At 33.3% G+C, this 20,310-nt stretch overlaps 3 non-coding genes across 3 annotated transcripts; all 3 read left to right on the forward strand.

The window, feature by feature from the left end:
• Positions 1–1,159: 1,159 nt before the first annotated feature.
• Positions 1,160–1,232, forward strand: TRNAR-CCU (transfer RNA arginine (anticodon CCU)). The gene has a single exon. It is a non-coding gene; the product is annotated as a tRNA-Arg (tRNA).
• A 1,427-nt stretch (positions 1,233–2,659) lies between these two features.
• TRNAR-CCU (transfer RNA arginine (anticodon CCU)) lies at positions 2,660–2,732 on the forward strand. The gene has a single exon. It is a non-coding gene; the product is annotated as a tRNA-Arg (tRNA).
• Positions 2,733–8,649: 5,917 nt separating this feature from the next.
• Positions 8,650–8,722, forward strand: TRNAR-CCU (transfer RNA arginine (anticodon CCU)). Its single transcript has one exon. It is a non-coding gene; the product is annotated as a tRNA-Arg (tRNA).
• The last annotated feature ends 11,588 nt before the right edge of the window (positions 8,723–20,310 follow it).

A 20,310-nucleotide genomic window follows, 5' to 3' on the forward strand; every position in this document is an offset into this window, starting at 1 on the left:
ATGCTTTTTTTCAATGCAGGTGACTGTCTTAATGGTATTGCAGAAAATCCATATATACCAAAACATACCTATTAAGTTTTAATTGCAATTTAATATCAGAGTGGCTACAAAATAACAATGTCTATTGCAATTGCTGATGGGTTTCTTGAAGTCCTATCATCCTTGTCATCAAAAGGGTAATTTTCTGCTTTTTATATTTCTTTGGACACTGACTTTACTGACAATTTAGGTGCTACAGACCAAAAAAACAATGTTTACCTTTAAATATAGAGCACAAGTGAGATTTAACTTATTTTTATTTAAAGATACTGCATTTTTGGTAGTATAGTGTATATTTTCCCTATGCAACATTAAAGTTACATATATCTATACCAAATATTATTTAAGATAAATAAACAGGAATTATTTTACAATTTTGATAATATTGAACTGTACAACAATGGCATGAATTCATTGCAATATACACCTATGGATACATAAAACTGGGCAATAACACAAATGCACAATATAATTGATTACCTTATGATTAGAATATTACTTTTATTAGGTACTTTAGTATTGGGTGCAGTAGTTTAGTGGATTTAAAAAGTAACTAATTTAAAATTAATAAACCAAGTTAATTTACTTAGTCAACTCGAAGCTAAAATCACTCAACTAAAAATAATGCGCTTTGACCATGTGCTCCTGTGGCGCAATCGGTCTGTGCACAGGACTTATAAGACAGTATCTGTTGAGCAATGCTGAGGTTGTGAGTTCAAGCCTCACCTGGAGCAAATGTAATTTTTTTTCTAATGTCATCAGTTAATGATTATCATCTGCTTCCTGAACATCCTGATATGAAGGCAGAAAAAAAACACAAACATGACTGTTTTTAAGTACCAGTACACACAGCTGCTTTGGTTCATATGCACTGTAAACATTACTTTAGTTAGTCAACAAAATGGAATGCAAAAGACTACCTCTTTATTGGTAAAAGAGTTGCATCAATCTGTTTTGCTGCACTGTAACATGAGGGTCCACCCTATTAGGTCTGGATAGTACAATCAAATTTCATGCTGGGATTTGTAAAGCAAAGAACACAAATAAATGGCTTTCCTATATCGCAACAATTAATGATTATACTAATGAAAAAATCAGTTTCACTCAAAGATGTTACTAAGCCCCAGTGGCCTAATGGATAAGGCACTGGCCTCCTAAGCTAGGGATTGTGGGTTCAAGTCCCGTCTGGGGTGATAGGCTTTATTTCATTAAAATAATTTTGGAGATGTTCCTTTTATTCTTGCTTCATACTGCACAAATGGCTCCACCAGAAACTTTTATCTGCTTATCAATCCGGAACTGTTCAGCTTGCAAAATTATGGCCCAGTATCTAAAAGCAGACATTTATCCTAATGACATTGTGGATTAGTTTTCTGAAAAGTTTACTATCACCTGGGACAGTGGCTTCAAGTCCCATCTAGGATGCATGTTCCTTTGTTGCTCATTCTCATTCTAGAAGTTATGCTTTTTTTCAATTCAGGTGACTGTCTTAATGGTATTGCAGAAAATCCATATATAACAAAACATACCTATTAAGTTTTAATTGCAATTTAATATCAGAGTGGCTACAAAATAACAATTTCTATTGCAATTGCTGATGGGTTTCTTGAAGTCCTTTCATCAATGTCATCAAAAGGGTAATTATCTGCCATTTATATTTCTTTGGACACTGACTTTACTGACAATTTAGGTGCTTCAGACCAAAAAAACAATGTTTACCTTTAAATATAGAGCACAAGTGAGATTTAACTTATTTTTATTTAAAGATACTGCATTTTTGGTAGTATAGTGTATATTTTCCCTATGCAACATTAAAGTTACATATATCTATACCAAATATTATTTAAGATAAATAAACAGGAATTATTTTACAATTTTGATAATATTGAACTGTACAACAATGGCATGAATTCATTGCAATATACACCTATGGATACATAAAACTGGGCAATAACACAAATGCACAATATAATTGATTACCTTATGATTAGAATATTACTTTTATTAGGTACTTTAGTATTGGGTGCAGTAGTTTAGTGGATTTAAAAAGTAACTAATTTAAAATTAATAAACCAAGTTAATTTACTTAGTCAACTCGAAGCTAAAATCACTCAACTAAAAATAATGCGCTTTGACCATGTGCTCCTGTGGCGCAATCGGTCTGTGCACAGGACTTATAAGACAGTATCTGTTGAGCAATGCTGAGGTTGTGAGTTCAAGCCTCACCTGGAGCAAATGTAATTTTTTTTCTAATGTCATCAGTTAATGATTATCATCTGCTTCCTGAACATCCTGATATGAAGGCAGAAAAAAAACACAAACATGACTGTTTTTAAGTACCAGTACACACAGCTGCTTTGGTTCATATGCACTGTAAACATTACTTTAGTTAGTCAACAAAATGGAATGCAAAAGACTACCTCTTTATTGGTAAAAGAGTTGCATCAATCTGTTTTGCTGCACTGTAACATGAGGGTCCACCCTATTAGGTCTGGATAGTACAATCAAATTTCATGCTGGGATTTGTAAAGCAAAGAACACAAATAAATGGCTTTCCTATATCGCAACAATTAATGATTATACTAATGAAAAAATCAGTTTCACTCAAAGATGTTACTAAGCCCCAGTGGCCTAATGGATAAGGCACTGGCCTCCTAAGCTAGGGATTGTGGGTTCAAGTCCCGTCTGGGGTGATAGGCTTTATTTCATTAAAATAATTTTGGAGATGTTCCTTTTATTCTTGCTTCATACTGCACAAATGGCTCCACCAGAAACTTTTATCTGCTTATCAATCCGGAACTGTTCAGCTTGCAAAATTATGGCCCAGTATCTAAAAGCAGACATTTATCCTAATGACATTGTGGATTAGTTTTCTGAAAAGTTTACTATCACCTGGGACAGTGGCTTCAAGTCCCATCTAGGATGCATGTTCCTTTGTTGCTCATTCTCATTCTAGAAGTTATGCTTTTTTTCAATTCAGGTGACTGTCTTAATGGTATTGCAGAAAATCCATATATAACAAAACATACCTATTAAGTTTTAATTGCAATTTAATATCAGAGTGGCTACAAAATAACAATTTCTATTGCAATTGCTGATGGGTTTCTTGAAGTCCTTTCATCAATGTCATCAAAAGGGTAATTATCTGCCATTTATATTTCTTTGGACACTGACTTTACTGACAATTTAGGTGCTTCAGACCAAAAAAACAATGTTTACCTTTAAATATAGAGCACAAGTGAGATTTAACTTATTTTTATTTAAAGATACTGCATTTTTGGTAGTATAGTGTATATTTTCCCTATGCAACATTAAAGTTACATATATCTATACCAAATATTATTTAAGATAAATAAACAGGAATTATTTTACAATTTTGATAATATTGAACTGTACAACAATGGCATGAATTCATTGCAATATACACCTATGGATACATAAAACTGGGCAATAACACAAATGCACAATATAATTGATTACCTTATGATTAGAATATTACTTTTATTAGGTACTTTAGTATTGGGTGCAGTAGTTTAGTGGATTTAAAAAGTAACTAATTTAAAATTAATAAACCAAGTTAATTTACTTAGTCAACTCGAAGCTAAAATCACTCAACTAAAAATAATGCGCTTTGGCCATGTGCTCCTGTGGTGCAATCGGTCTGTGCACAGGACTTATAAGACAGTATCTGTTGAGCAATGCTGAGGTTGTGAGTTCAAGCCTCACCTGGAGCAAATGTAATTTTTTTTCTAATGTCATCAGTTAATGATTATCATCTGCTTCCTGAACATCCTGATATGAAGGCAGAAAAAAAACACAAACATGACTGTTTTTAAGTACCAGTACACACAGCTGCTTTGGTTCATATGCACTGTAAACATTACTTTAGTTAGTCAACAAAATGGAATGCAAAAGACTACCTCTTTATTGGTAAAAGAGTTGCATCAATCTGTTTTGCTGCACTGTAACATGAGGGTCTACACTATTAGGTCTGGATAGTACAATCAAATTTCATGCTGGGATTTGTAAAGCAAAGAACACAAATAAATGGCTTTCCTATATCGCAACAATGATTATACTAATGAAAAAATCAGTTTCACTCAAAGATGTTACTAAGCCCCAGTGGCCTAAAGGATAAGACACTGGCCTCCTAAGCCAGGGATTGTGGGTTCAAGTCCCGTCTTGGGTGATAGGCTTTATTTCATTAAAATAATTTTGGAGATGTTCCTTTTATTCTTGCTTCATACTGCACAAATGGCTCCACCAGAAACTTTTATCTGCTTATCAATCCGGAACTGTTCAGCTTGCAAAAATATGGCCCATTATCTAAAAGCAGACATTTATCCTAATGACATTGTGGATTAGTTTTCTGAAAAGTTTACTATCACCTGGGACAGTGGCTTCAAGTCCCATCTAGGATGCATGTTCCTTTGTTGCTCATTCTCATTCTAGAAGTTATGCTTTTTTTCAATTCAGGTGACTGTCTTAATGGTATTGCAGAAAATCCATATATAACAAAACATACCTATAAAGTTTTAATTGCAATTTAATATCAGAGTGGCTACAAAATAACAATGTCTATTGCAATTGCTGATGGGTTTCTTGAAGTCCTTTCATCCTTGTCATCAAAAGGGTAATTTTCTGCTTTTTATATTTCTTTGGACACTGACTTTACTGACAATTTAGGTGCTACAGACCAAACAAACAATGTTTACCTTTAAATATAGAGCACAAGTGAGATTTAACTTATTTTTATTTAGAGATACTGCATTTTTGGTAGTATACTGTATATTTTCCCTATGCAACATTAAAGTTACATATATCTATACCAAATATTATTTAAGATAAATAAACAGGAATTATTTTACAATTTTGATAATATTGAACTGTACAACAGTGGCATGAATTCATTGCAATATACACCTATGGATACATAAAATTGGGCAATAACACAAATGCACAATATAATTGATTACCTTATGATTAGAATATTACTTTTATTAGGTACTTTAGTATTGGGTGCAGTAGTTTAGTGGATTTAAAAAGTAACTAATTTAAAATTAATAAACCAAGTTAATTTACTTAGTCAACTCGAAGCTAAAATCACTCAACTAAAAATAATGCGCTTTGACCATGTGCTCCTGTGGCGCAATCGGTCTGTGCACAGGACTTATAAGACAGTATCTGTTGAGCAATGCTGAGGTTGTGAGTTCAAGCCTCACCTGGAGCAAATGTAATTTTTTTTCTAATGTCATCAGTTAATGATTATCATCTGCTTCCTGAACATCCTGATATGAAGGCAGAAAAAAAACACAAACATGACTGTTTTTAAGTACCAGTACACACAGCTGCTTTGGTTCATATGCACTGTAAACATTACTTTAGTTAGTCAACAAAATGGAATGCAAAAGACTACCTCTTTATTGGTAAAAGAGTTGCATCAATCTGTTTTGCTGCACTGTAACATGAGGGTCCACACTATTAGGTCTGGATAGTACAATCAAATTTCATGCTGGGATTTGTAAAGCAAAGAACACAAATAAACGGCTTTCCTATATCGCAACAATTAATGATTATACTAATGAAAAAATTAGTTTCACTCAAAGATGTTACTAAGCCCCAGTTGCCTAATGGATAAGACACTGGCCTCCTAAGCCAGGGATTGTGGGTTCAAGTCCCATCTGGGGAGAAAGGTTTATTTCATTAAAATAATTTTGGAGATGTTCCTTTTATTCTTGCTTCATACTGCACAAATGGCTCCACCAGAAACTTTAATCTGCTTAACAATCTGGAACTGTTCAGCTTGCAAAATTATGGCCCAGTATCTAAAAGCAGATATTTATCCTAATGACATTGTGGATTAGTTTCCTGAAAAGTTTACTATCCCCTGGGACAGTGGCTTCAAGTCCCATCTAGGATGCATGTCCCTTTGTTGCTCATACTCATTCTAGAAGTTATGCTTTTTTTCAATGCAGGTGACTGTCTTAATGGTATTGCAGAAAATCCATATATACCAAAACATACCTATTAAGTTTTAATTGCAATTTAATATCAGAGTGGCTACAAAATAACAATGTCTATTGCAATTGCTGATGGGTTTCTTGAAGTCCTATCATCCTTGTCATCAAAAGGGTAATTTTCTGCTTTTTATATTTCTTTGGACACTGACTTTACTGACAATTTAGGTGCTACAGACCAAAAAAACAATGTTTACCTTTAAATATAGAGCACAAGTGAGATTTAACTTATTTTTATTTAAAGATACTGCATTTTTGGTAGTATAGTGTATATTTTCCCTATGCAACATTAAAGTTACATATATCTATACCAAATATTATTTAAGATAAATAAACAGGAATTATTTTACAATTTTGATAATATTGAACTGTACAACAATGGCATGAATTCATTGCAATATACACCTATGGATACATAAAACTGGGCAATAACACAAATGCACAATATAATTGATTACCTTATGATTAGAATATTACTTTTATTAGGTACTTTAGTATTGGGTGCAGTAGTTTAGTGGATTTAAAAAGTAACTAATTTAAAATTAATAAACCAAGTTAATTTACTTAGTCAACTCGAAGCTAAAATCACTCAACTAAAAATAATGCGCTTTGACCATGTGCTCCTGTGGCGCAATCGGTCTGTGCACAGGACTTATAAGACAGTATCTGTTGAGCAATGCTGAGGTTGTGAGTTCAAGCCTCACCTGGAGCAAATGTAATTTTTTTTCTAATGTCATCAGTTAATGATTATCATCTGCTTCCTGAACATCCTGATATGAAGGCAGAAAAAAAACACAAACATGACTGTTTTTAAGTACCAGTACACACAGCTGCTTTGGTTCATATGCACTGTAAACATTACTTTAGTTAGTCAACAAAATGGAATGCAAAAGACTACCTCTTTATTGGTAAAAGAGTTGCATCAATCTGTTTTGCTGCACTGTAACATGAGGGTCCACACTATTAGGTCTGGATAGTACAATCAAATTTCATGCTGGGATTTGTAAAGCAAAGAACACAAATAAACGGCTTTCCTATATCGCAACAATTAATGATTATACTAATGAAAAAATTGGTTTCACTCAAAGATGTTACTAAGCCCCAGTTGCCTAATGGATAAGACACTGGCCTCCTAAGCCAGGGATTGTGGGTTCAAGTCCCATCTGGGGAGAAAGGTTTATTTCATTAAAATAATTTTGGAGATATTCCTTTTATTCTTGCTTCATACTGCACAAATGGCTCCACCAGAAACTTTAATCTGCTTAACAATCTGGAACTGTTCATCTTGCAAAATTATGGCCCAGTATCTAAAAGCAGATATTTATCCTAATGACATTGTGGATTAGTTTCCTGAAAAGTTTACTATCCCCTGGGACAGTGGCTTCAAGTCCCATCTAGGATGCATGTCCCTTTGTTGCTCATACTCATTCTAGAAGTTATGCTTTTTTTCAATGCAGGTGACTGTCTTAATGGTATTGCAGAAAATCCATATATACCAAAACATACCTATTAAGTTTTAATTGCAATTTAATATCAGAGTGGCTACAAAATAACAATGTCTATTGCAATTGCTGATGGGTTTCTTGAAGTCCTATCATCCTTGTCATCAAAAGGGTAATTTTCTGCTTTTTATATTTCTTTGGACACTGACTTTACTGACAATTTAGGTGCTACAGACCAAAAAAACAATGTTTACCTTTAAATATAGAGCACAAGTGAGATTTAACTTATTTTTATTTAAAGATACTGCATTTTTGGTAGTATAGTGTATATTTTCCCTATGCAACATTAAAGTTACATATATCTATACCAAATATTATTTAAGATAAATAAACAGGAATTATTTTACAATTTTGATAATATTGAACTGTACAACAATGGCATGAATTCATTGCAATATACACCTATGGATACATAAAACTGGGCAATAACACAAATGCACAATATAATTGATTACCTTATGATTAGAATATTACTTTTATTAGGTACTTTAGTATTGGGTGCAGTAGTTTAGTGGATTTAAAAAGTAACTAATTTAAAATTAATAAACCAAGTTAATATACTTAGTCAACTCGATGCTAAAATCACTCAACTAAAAATAAAGTGCTTTGTCCATGTGCTCCTGTGGCGCAATCGGTCTGTGCGCGGTACTTATAAGACAGTATCTGTTGAGCAATGCTGAGGTTGTGAGTTCAAGCCTCACCTGGAGCAAATGTAATTTTTTTTCTAATGTCATCAGTTAATGATTATCATCTGCTTCCTGAACATCCTGATATGAAGGCAGAAAAAAAACACAAACATGACTGTTTTTAAGTACCAGTACACACAGCTGCTTTGGTTCATATGCACTGTAAACATTACTTTAGTTAGTCAACAAAATGGAATGCAAAAGACTACCTCTTTATTGGTAAAAGAGTTGCATCAATCTGTTTTGCTGCACTGTAACATGAGGGTCTACACTATTAGGTCTGGATAGTACAATCAAATTTCATGCTGGGATTTGTAAAGCAAAGAACACAAATAAATGGCTTTCCTATATCGCAACAATGATTATACTAATGAAAAAATCAGTTTCACTCAAAGATGTTACTAAGCCCCAGTGGCCTAATGGATAAGGCACTGGCCTCCTAAGCTAGGGATTGTGGGTTCAAGTCCCGTCTGGGGTGATAGGCTTTATTTCATTAAAATAATTTTGGAGATGTTCCTTTTATTCTTGCTTCATACTGCACAAATGGCTCCACCAGAAACTTTTATCTGCTTATCAATCCGGAACTGTTCAGCTTGCAAAATTATGGCCCAGTATCTAAAAGCAGACATTTATCCTAATGACATTGTGGATTAGTTTTCTGAAAAGTTTACTATCACCTGGGACAGTGGCTTCAAGTCCCATCTAGGATGCATGTTCCTTTGTTGCTCATTCTCATTCTAGAAGTTATGCTTTTTTTCAATTCAGGTGACTGTCTTAATGGTATTGCAGAAAATCCATATATAACAAAACATACCTATTAAGTTTTAATTGCAATTTAATATCAGAGTGGCTACAAAATAACAATTTCTATTGCAATTGCTGATGGGTTTCTTGAAGTCCTTTCATCAATGTCATCAAAAGGGTAATTATCTGCCATTTATATTTCTTTGGACACTGACTTTACTGACAATTTAGGTGCTTCAGACCAAAAAAACAATGTTTACCTTTAAATATAGAGCACAAGTGAGATTTAACTTATTTTTATTTAAAGATACTGCATTTTTGGTAGTATAGTGTATATTTTCCCTATGCAACATTAAAGTTACATATATCTATACCAAATATTATTTAAGATAAATAAACAGGAATTATTTTACAATTTTGATAATATTGAACTGTACAACAATGGCATGAATTCATTGCAATATACACCTATGGATACATAAAACTGGGCAATAACACAAATGCACAATATAATTGATTACCTTATGATTAGAATATTACTTTTATTAGGTACTTTAGTATTGGGTGCAGTAGTTTAGTGGATTTAAAAAGTAACTAATTTAAAATTAATAAACCAAGTTAATTTACTTAGTCAACTCGAAGCTAAAATCACTCAACTAAAAATAATGCGCTTTGACCATGTGCTCCTGTGGTGCAATCGGTCTGTGCACAGGACTTATAAGACAGTATCTGTTGAGCAATGCTGAGGTTGTGAGTTCAAGCCTCACCTGGAGCAAATGTAATTTTTTTTCTAATGTCATCAGTTAATGATTATCATCTGCTTCCTGAACATCCTGATATGAAGGCAGAAAAAAAACACAAACATGACTGTTTTTAAGTACCAGTACACACAGCTGCTTTGGTTCATATGCACTGTAAACATTACTTTAGTTAGTCAACAAAATGGAATGCAAAAGACTACCTCTTTATTGGTAAAAGAGTTGCATCAATCTGTTTTGCTGCACTGTAACATGAGGGTCTACACTATTAGGTCTGGATAGTACAATCAAATTTCATGCTGGGATTTGTAAAGCAAAGAACACAAATAAATGGCTTTCCTATATCGCAACAATGATTATACTAATGAAAAAATCAGTTTCACTCAAAGATGTTACTAAGCCCCAGTGGCCTAAAGGATAAGACACTGGCCTCCTAAGCCAGGGATTGTGGGTTCAAGTCCTGTCTGGGGTGATAGGCTTTATTTCATTAAAATAATTTTGGAGATGTTCCTTTTATTCTTGCTTCATACTGCACAAATGGCTCCACCAGAAACTTTTATCTGCTTATCAATCCGGAACTGTTCAGCTTGCAAAAATATGGCCCATTATCTAAAAGCAGACATTTATCCTAATGACATTGTGGATTAGTTTTCTGAAAAGTTTACTATCACCTGGGACAGTGGCTTCAAGTCCCATCTAGGATGCATGTTCCTTTGTTGCTCATTCTCATTCTAGAAGTTATGCTTTTTTTCAATTCAGGTGACTGTCTTAATGGTATTGCAGAAAATCCATATATAACAAAACATACCTATAAAGTTTTAATTGCAATTTAATATCAGAGTGGCTACAAAATAACAATGTCTATTGCAATTGCTGATGGGTTTCTTGAAGTCCTTTCATCCTTGTCATCAAAAGGGTAATTTTCTGCTTTTTATATTTCTTTGGACACTGACTTTACTGACAATTTAGGTGCTACAGACCAAAAAAACAATGTTTACCTTTAAATATAGAGCACAAGTGAGATTTAACTTATTTTTATTTAGAGATACTGCATTTTTGGTAGTATACTGTATATTTTCCCTATGCAACATTAAAGTTACATATATCTATACCAAATATTATTTAAGATAAATAAACAGGAATTATTTTACAATTTTGATAATATTGAACTGTACAACAGTGGCATGAATTCATTGCAATATACACCTATGGATACATAAAATTGGGCAATAACACAAATGCACAATATAATTGATTACCTTATGATTAGAATATTACTTTTATTAGGTACTTTAGTATTGGGTGCAGTAGTTTAGTGGATTTAAAAAGTAACTAATTTAAAATTAATAAACCAAGTTAATTTACTTAGTCAACTCGAAGCTAAAATCACTCAACTAAAAATAATGCGCTTTGACCATGTGCTCCTGTGGCGCAATCGGTCTGTGCACAGGACTTATAAGACAGTATCTGTTGAGCAATGCTGAGGTTGTGAGTTCAAGCCTCACCTGGAGCAAATGTAATTTTTTTTCTAATGTCATCAGTTAATGATTATCATCTGCTTCCTGAACATCCTGATATGAAGGCAGAAAAAAAACACAAACATGACTGTTTTTAAGTACCAGTACACACAGCTGCTTTGGTTCATATGCACTGTAAACATTACTTTAGTTAGTCAACAAAATGGAATGCAAAAGACTACCTCTTTATTGGTAAAAGAGTTGCATCAATCTGTTTTGCTGCACTGTAACATGAGGGTCCACACTATTAGGTCTGGATAGTACAATCAAATTTCATGCTGGGATTTGTAAAGCAAAGAACACAAATAAACGGCTTTCCTATATCGCAACAATTAATGATTATACTAATGAAAAAATTAGTTTCACTCAAAGATGTTACTAAGCCCCAGTTGCCTAATGGATAAGACACTGGCCTCCTAAGCCAGGGATTGTGGGTTCAAGTCCCATCTGGGGAGAAAGGTTTATTTCATTAAAATAATTTTGGAGATGTTCCTTTTATTCTTGCTTCATACTGCACAAATGGCTCCACCAGAAACTTTAATCTGCTTAACAATCTGGAACTGTTCAGCTTGCAAAATTATGGCCCAGTATCTAAAAGCAGATATTTATCCTAATGACATTGTGGATTAGTTTCCTGAAAAGTTTACTATCCCCTGGGACAGTGGCTTCAAGTCCCATCTAGGATGCATGTCCCTTTGTTGCTCATACTCATTCTAGAAGTTATGCTTTTTTTCAATGCAGGTGACTGTCTTAATGGTATTGCAGAAAATCCATATATACCAAAACATACCTATTAAGTTTTAATTGCAATTTAATATCAGAGTGGCTACAAAATAACAATGTCTATTGCAATTGCTGATGGGTTTCTTGAAGTCCTATCATCCTTGTCATCAAAAGGGTAATTTTCTGCTTTTTATATTTCTTTGGACACTGACTTTACTGACAATTTAGGTGCTACAGACCAAAAAAACAATGTTTACCTTTAAATATAGAGCACAAGTGAGATTTAACTTATTTTTATTTAAAGATACTGCATTTTTGGTAGTATAGTGTATATTTTCCCTATGCAACATTAAAGTTACATATATCTATACCAAATATTATTTAAGATAAATAAACAGGAATTATTTTACAATTTTGATAATATTGAACTGTACAACAATGGCATGAATTCATTGCAATATACACCTATGGATACATAAAACTGGGCAATAACACAAATGCACAATATAATTGATTACCTTATGATTAGAATATTACTTTTATTAGGTACTTTAGTATTGGGTGCAGTAGTTTAGTGGATTTAAAAAGTAACTAATTTAAAATTAATAAACCAAGTTAATATACTTAGTCAACTCGATGCTAAAATCACTCAACTAAAAATAAAGTGCTTTGTCCATGTGCTCCTGTGGCGCAATCGGTCTGTGCGCGGTACTTATAAGACAGTATCTGTTGAGCAATGCTGAGGTTGTGAGTTCAAGCCTCACCTGGAGCAAATGTAATTTTTTTTCTAATGTCATCAGTTAATGATTATCATCTGCTTCCTGAACATCCTGATATGAAGGCAGAAAAAAAACACAAACATGACTGTTTTTAAGTACCAGTACACACAGCTGCTTTGGTTCATATGCACTGTAAACATTACTTTAGTTAGTCAACAAAATGGAATGCAAAAGACTACCTCTTTATTGGTAAAAGAGTTGCATCAATCTGTTTTGCTGCACTGTAACATGAGGGTCCACACTATTAGGTCTGGATAGTACAATCAAATTTCATGCTGGGATTTGTAAAGCAAAGAACACAAATAAACGGCTTTCCTATATCGCAACAATTAATGATTATACTAATGAAAAAATTAGTTTCACTCAAAGATGTTACTAAGCCCCAGTTGCCTAATGGATAACACACTGGCCTCCTAAGCCAGGGATTGTGGGTTCAAGTCCCATCTGGGGAGAAAGGTTTATTTCATTAAAATAATTTTGGAGATGTTCCTTTTATTCTTGCTTCATACTGCACAAATGGCTCCACCAGAAACTTTAATCTGCTTAACAATCTGGAACTGTTCAGCTTGCAAAATTATGGCCCAGTATCTAAAAGCAGATATTTATCCTAATGAAATTGTGGATTAGTTTCCTGAAAAGTTTACTATCCCCTGGGACAGTGGCTTCAAGTCCCATCTAGGATGCATGTCCCTTTGTTGCTCATACTCATTCTAGAAGTTATGCTTTTTTTCAATGCAGGTGACTGTCTTAATGGTATTGCAGAAAATCCATATATACCAAAACATACCTATTAAGTTTTAATTGCAATTTAATATCAGAGTGGCTACAAAATAACAATGTCTATTGCAATTGCTGATGGGTTTCTTGAAGTCCTTTCATCAATGTCATCAAAAGGGTAATTATCTGCCATTTATATTTCTTTGGACACTGACTTTACTGACAATTTAGGTGCTTCAGACCAAAAAAACAATGTTTACCTTTAAATATAGAGCACAAGTGAGATTTAACTTATTTTTATTTAAAGATACTGCATTTTTGGTAGTATAGTGTATATTTTCCCTATGCAACATTAAAGTTACATATATCTATACCAAATATTATTTAAGATAAATAAACAGGAATTATTTTACAATTTTGATAATATTGAACTGTACAACAATGGCATGAATTCATTGCAATATACACCTATGGATACATAAAACTGGGCAATAACACAAATGCACAATATAATTGATTACCTTATGATTAGAATATTACTTTTATTAGGTACTTTAGTATTGGGTGCAGTAGTTTAGTGGATTTAAAAAGTAACTAATTTAAAATTAATAAACCAAGTTAATTTACTTAGTCAACTCGAAGCTAAAATCACTCAACTAAAAATAATGCGCTTTGGCCATGTGCTCCTGTGGCGCAATCGGTCTGTGCACAGGACTTATAAGACAGTATCTGTTGAGCAATGCTGAGGTTGTGAGTTCAAGCCTCACCTGGAGCAAATGTAATATTTTTTCTAATGTCATCAGTTAATGATTATCATCTGCTTCCTGAACATCCTGATATGAAGGCAGAAAAAAAACACAAACATGACTGTTTTTAAGTACCAGTACACACAGCTGCTTTGGTTCATATGCACTGTAAACATTACTTTAGTTAGTCAACAAAATGGAATGCAAAAGACTACCTCTTTATTGGTAAAAGAGTTGCATCAATCTGTTTTGCTGCACTGTAACATGAGGGTCTACACTATTAGGTCTGGATAGTACAATCAAATTTCATGCTGGGATTTGTAAAGCAAAGAACACAAATAAACGGCTTTCCTATATCGCAACAATTAATGATTATACTAATGAAAAAATCAGTTTCACTTAAAGATGTTACTAAGCCCCAGTGGCCTAATGGATAAGACACTGGCCTCCTAAGCCAGGGATTGTGGGTTCAAGTCCCATCTGGGGAGATAGGTTTATTTCATTAAAATAATTTTGGAGATGTTCCTTTTATTCTTGCTTCATACTGCACAAATGGCTCCACCAGAAACTTTAATCTGCTTAACAATCTGGAACTGTTCAGCTTGCAAAATTATGGCCCAGTATCTAAAAGCAGACATTTATCCTAATGACATTGTGGATTAATTTCCTGAAAAGTTTACTATCACCTTGGACAGTGGCTTCAAGTCCCATCTAGGATGCATGTCCCTTTGTTGCTCATACTCATTCTAGAAGTTATGCTTTTTTTCAATGCAGGTGACTGTCTTAATGGTATTGCAGAAAATCCATATATACCAAAACATACCTATTAAGTTTTAATTGCAATTTAATATCAGAGTGGCTACAAAATAACAATGTCTATTGCAATTGCTGATGGGTTTCTTGAAGTCCTTTCATCCTTGTCATCAAAAGGGTAATTTTCTGCTTTTTATATTTCTTTGGACACTGACTTTACTGACAATTTAGGTGCTACAGACCAAAAAAACAATGTTTACCTTTAAATATAGAGCACAAGTGAGATTTAACTTATTTTTATTTAAAGATACTGCATTTTTGGTAGTATAGTGTATATTTCACCTATGCAACATTAAAGTTACATATATCTATACCAAATATTATTTAAGATAAATAAACAGGAATTATTTTACAATTTTGATAATATTGAACTGTACAACAATGGCATGAATTCATTGCAATATACACCTATGGATACATAAAACTGGGCAATAACACAAATGCACAATATAATTGATTACCTTATGATTAGAATATTACTTTTATTAGGTACTTTAGTATTGGGTGCAGTAGTTTAGTGGATTTAAAAAGTAACTAATTTAAAATTAATAAACCAAGTTAATTTACTTAGTCAACTCGATGCTAAAATCACTCAACTAAAAATAATGCACTTTGACCATGTGCTCCTGTGGCGCAATCGGTCTGTGCGCAGGACTTATAAGACAGTATCTGTTGAGCAATGCTGAGGTTGTGAGTTCAAGCCTCACCTGGAGCAAATGTAATTTTTTTTCTAATGTCATCAGTTAATGATTATCATCTGCTTCCTGAACATCCTGATATGAAGGCAGAAAAAAAACACAAACATGACTGTTTTTAAGTACCAGTACACACAGCTGCTTTGGTTCATATGCACTGTAAACATTACTTTAGTTAGTCAACAAAATGGAATGCAAAAGACTACCTCTTTATTGGTAAAAGAGTTGCATCAATCTGTTTTGCTGCAATGTAACATGAGGGTCCACACTATTAGGTCTGGATAGTACAATCACATTTCATGCTGGGATTTGTAAAGCAAAGAACACAAATAAACGGCTTTCCTATATCGCAACAATTAATGATTATACTAATGAAAAAATCAGTTTCACTCAAAGATGTTACTAAGCCCCAGTGGCCTAATGGATTGTGGTTTCAAGTCCCTTCTGGGGTGATAGGCTTTATTTCATTAAAATAATATTGGAGATGTTCCTTTCATTCTTGCTTCATACTGCACAAATGGCTCCACCAGAAACTTTAATCTGCTTAACAATCTGGAATTGTTCAGCTTGCAAAATTATGGCCCAGTATCTAAAAGCAGACATTTATCCTAATGACATTGTGGATTAGTTTCCTGAAAAGTTTACTATCACCTGGGACAGTGGCTTCAAGTCCCATCTAGGATGCATATTCCTTTGTTGCTCATACTCATTCTAGAAGTTATGCTTTTTTTCAATGCAGGTGACTGTCTTAATGGTATTGCAGAAAATCCATATATACCAAAACATACCTATTAAGTTTTAATTGCAATTTAATATCAGACTGGCTACAAAATAACAATGTCTATTGCAATTGCTGATGGGTTTCTTGAAGTCCTTTCATCCTTGTCATCAAAAGGGTAATTTTCTGCTTTTTATATTTCTTTGGACACTGACTTTACTGACAATTTAGGTGCTACAGACCAAAAAAACAATGTTTACCTTTAAATATAGAGCACAAGTGAGATTTAACTTATTTTTAATTAAAGATACTGCACTTTTTGGTAATATAGTGTATATTTTCGATATGCAACATTAAAGTTACATATATCTATACCAAATATTATTTAAGATAAATAAACAGGAATTATTTTACAATTTTGATAATATTGAACTGTACAACAATGGCATGAATTCATTGCAATATACACCTATGGATACATAAAACTGGGCAATAACACAAATGCACAATATAATTGATTACCTTATGATTAGAATATTACTTTTATTAGGTACTTTAGTATTGGGTGCAGTAGTTTAGTGGATTTAAAAAGTAACTAATTTAAAATTAATAAACCAAGTTAATTTACTTAGTCAACTCGATGCTAAAATCACTCAACTAAAAATAATGCACTTTGACCATGTGCTCCTGTGGCGCAATCGGTCTGTGCGCAGGACTTATAAGACAGTATCTGTTGAGCAATGCTGAGGTTGTGAGTTCAAGCCTCACCTGGAGCAAATGTAATTTTTTTTCTAATGTCATCAGTTAATGATTATCATCTGCTTCCTGAACATCCTGATATGAAGGCAGAAAAAAAACACAAACATGACTGTTTTTAAGTACCAGTACACACAGCTGCTTTGGTTCATATGCACTGTAAACATTACTTTAGTTAGTCAACAAAATGGAATGCAAAAGACTACCTCTTTATTGGTAAAAGAGTTGCATCAATCTGTTTTGCTGCAATGTAACATGAGGGTCCACACTATTAGGTCTGGATAGTACAATCACATTTCATGCTGGGATTTGTAAAGCAAAGAACACAAATAAACGGCTTTCCTATATCGCAACAATTAATGATTATACTAATGAAAAAATCAGTTTCACTCAAAGATGTTACTAAGCCCCAGTGGCCTAATGGATTGTGGTTTCAAGTCCCTTCTGGGGTGATAGGCTTTATTTCATTAAAATAATATTGGAGATGTTCCTTTCATTCTTGCTTCATACTGCACAAATGGCTCCACCAGAAACTTTAATCTGCTTAACAATCTGGAATTGTTCAGCTTGCAAAATTATGGCCCAGTATCTAAAAGCAGACATTTATCCTAATGACATTGTGGATTAGTTTCCTGAAAAGTTTACTATCACCTGGGACAGTGGCTTCAAGTCCCATCTAGGATGCATATTCCTTTGTTGCTCATACTCATTCTAGAAGTTATGCTTTTTTTCAATGCAGGTGACTGTCTTAATGGTATTGCAGAAAATCCATATATACCAAAACATACCTATTAAGTTTTAATTGCAATTTAATATCAGACTGGCTACAAAATAACAATGTCTATTGCAATTGCTGATGGGTTTCTTGAAGTCCTTTCATCCTTGTCATCAAAAGGGTAATTTTCTGCTTTTTATATTTCTTTGGACACTGACTTTACTGACAATTTAGGTGCTACAGACCAAAAAAACAATGTTTACCTTTAAATATAGAGCACAAGTGAGATTTAACTTATTTTTAATTAAAGATACTGCACTTTTTGGTAATATAGTGTATATTTTCGATATGCAACATTAAAGTTACATATATCTATACCAAATATTATTTAAGATAAATAAACAGTAATTATTTTACAATTTTGATAATATTGAACTGTACAACAGTGGCATGAATTCATTGCAATATACACCTATGGATACATAAAACTGGGCAATAACACAAACCCATCAGCAATTGCAATAGACATTGTTATTTTGTAGCCACTCTGATATTAAATTGCAATTAAAACTTAATAGGTATGTTTTGGTATATATGGATTTTCTGCAATACCATTAAGACAGTCACCTGCATTGAAAAAAAGCATAACTTCTAGAATGAGTATGAGCAACAAAGGAACATGCATCCTAGATGGGACTTGAAGCCACTGTCCCAGGTGATAGTAAACTTTTCAGGAAACTAATCCACAATGTCATTAGGATAAATGTCTGCTTTTAGATACTGGGCCATAATTTTGCAAGCTGAACAATTCCAGATTGTTAAGCAGATTAAAGTTTCTGGTGGAGCCATTTGTGCAGTATGAAGCAAGAATGAAAGGAACATCTCCAATATTATTTTAATGAAATAAAGCCTATCACCCCAGATGGGACTTGAAACCACAATCCATTAGGCCACTGGGGCTTAGTAACATCTTTGAGTGAAACTGATTTTTTCATTAGTATAATCATTAATTGTTGCGATATAGGAAAGCCGTTTATTTGTGTTCTTTGCTTTACAAATCCCAGCATGAAATTTGATTGTACTATCCAGACCTAATAGTGTGGACCCTCATGTTACAGTGCAGCAAAACAGATTGATGCAACTCTTTTACCAATAAAGTGGTAGTCTTTTGAATTCCATTTTGTTAACTAACTAAAGTAATGTTTAAAGTGCATATGAACCAAAGCAGCTGTGTGTACTGGTACTTAAAAACAGTCATGTTTGTGTTTTTTTTCTGCCTTCATATCAGGATGTTCAGGAAGCAGATGATAATCATTAACTGATAACATTAGAAAAAAAATTACATTTGCTGCAGGTGAGGCTTGAATTCACAACCTCAGGATTGCTCAACAGATACTGTCTTATAAGTCCTGTGCACAGACCGATTGCGCCACAGGAGCACATGGTCAAAGTGCATTATTTTTAGTTGAGTGATTTTAGCTTCGAGTTGACTAAGTAAATTAACTTGGTTTATTAATTTTAAATTAGTTACTTTTTAAATCCACTAAACTACTGCACCCAATACTAAAGTACCTAATAAAAGTAATATTCTAATCATAAGGTAATCAATTATATTGTGCATTTGTGTTATTGCCCAGTTTTATGTATCCATAGGTGTATATTGCAATGAATTCATGCCATTGTTGTACAGTACAATATTATCAAAATTGTAAAATAATTCCTGTTTATTTATCTTAAATAATATTTGGTATAGATATATGTAACTTTAATGTTGCATAGGGAAAATATACACTCTAATACCAAAAAATGCAGTATCTTTAAATAAAAATAAGTTAAATCTCACTTGTGCTCTATATTTAAATGTAAACATTGTTTTTTTGGTCTGAAGCACCTAAATTGTCAGTAAAGTCAGTGTCCAAAGAAATATAAAAGGCAGAAAATTACCCTTTTGATGACATGGATGAAAGGACTTCAAGAAACCCATCAGCAATTTCAATAGAAATTGTTATTTTGTAGCCACTCTGATATTAAATTGCAATTAAAACTTAATAGGTATGTTTTGTTATATATGGATTTTCTGCAATACCATTAAGACAGTCACCTGAATTGAAAAAAAGCATAACTTCTAGAATGAGAATGAGCAACAAAGGAACATGCATCCTAGATGGGACTTGAAGCCACTGTCCCAGGTGATAGTAAACTTTTCAGAAAACTAGTAGTTTTATTGCAGTAGTTTAGTGGATTTAAAAAGTAACTAATTTAAAATTAATAAACCAAGTTAATTTACTTAGTCAACTCGATGCTAAAATCACTCAACTAAAAATAATGCGCTTTGACCATGTGCTCCTGTGGCGCAATCGGTCTGTGTGCAGGACTTATAAGACA

The sequence above is a fragment of the Taudactylus pleione genome, unplaced genomic scaffold (genome assembly GCF_031769625.1).
Source record: "Taudactylus pleione unplaced genomic scaffold, aTauple2 ptg000473l, whole genome shotgun sequence".
In the NCBI taxonomy this organism is placed as follows: Eukaryota; Metazoa; Chordata; class Amphibia; order Anura; family Myobatrachidae; genus Taudactylus; species Taudactylus pleione.